Genomic DNA, 537 nt, shown 5'->3' with positions numbered 1-537 from the left:
GGACCAGAAAAGAGATCAGACACGAGTGAAAGGGGAACTATGCAACTTTTTTGGCTTTATTTACCTTAATATAACAGGCTAAGAGTCATTGCGATTGTTCTATCATACATTTTTGTTCGATTGTTCGTTGTTTCGACTCACCCTTGCGCATCTTGGCGGAGAAAAGGAATATGTTTCTGCCGGCGAGTCGGCGACCCGCCGCCCACTCTCGCGCCCACTCTTGCTTTACGGCACAGACCCCCAAACACGGAACCGGCTCGATATAAACACAAGTCACTAAGGGATTGTTATATTCATCATAGATCAGCCGACTAAAAAGAGACAGAGAAACCCAATGTCGGAGGAACAGAAGAAGAGAAAAGTGAGACTGACCGGCAGAGAGGCCAGACACGAGTAAACGTTGGGCAAGCTTTTCAGGAATGGCGTGAACTGAAAGAAAAAGAAGACTGCAAATCAGACGCCGACTCGGCCGTGTTGCTTTTGAAATTGAAAGTACCCTTGGGTGCAGTGGCGGCTGCTGGTCTTTTAAAGAGGGGA

Source organism: Gadus chalcogrammus, unplaced genomic scaffold (assembly GCF_026213295.1).
Source record: "Gadus chalcogrammus isolate NIFS_2021 unplaced genomic scaffold, NIFS_Gcha_1.0 GACHA074, whole genome shotgun sequence".
NCBI classification, from domain to species: Eukaryota; Metazoa; Chordata; class Actinopteri; order Gadiformes; family Gadidae; genus Gadus; species Gadus chalcogrammus.
Note: the sequence above shows the minus strand (reverse complement) of the source record.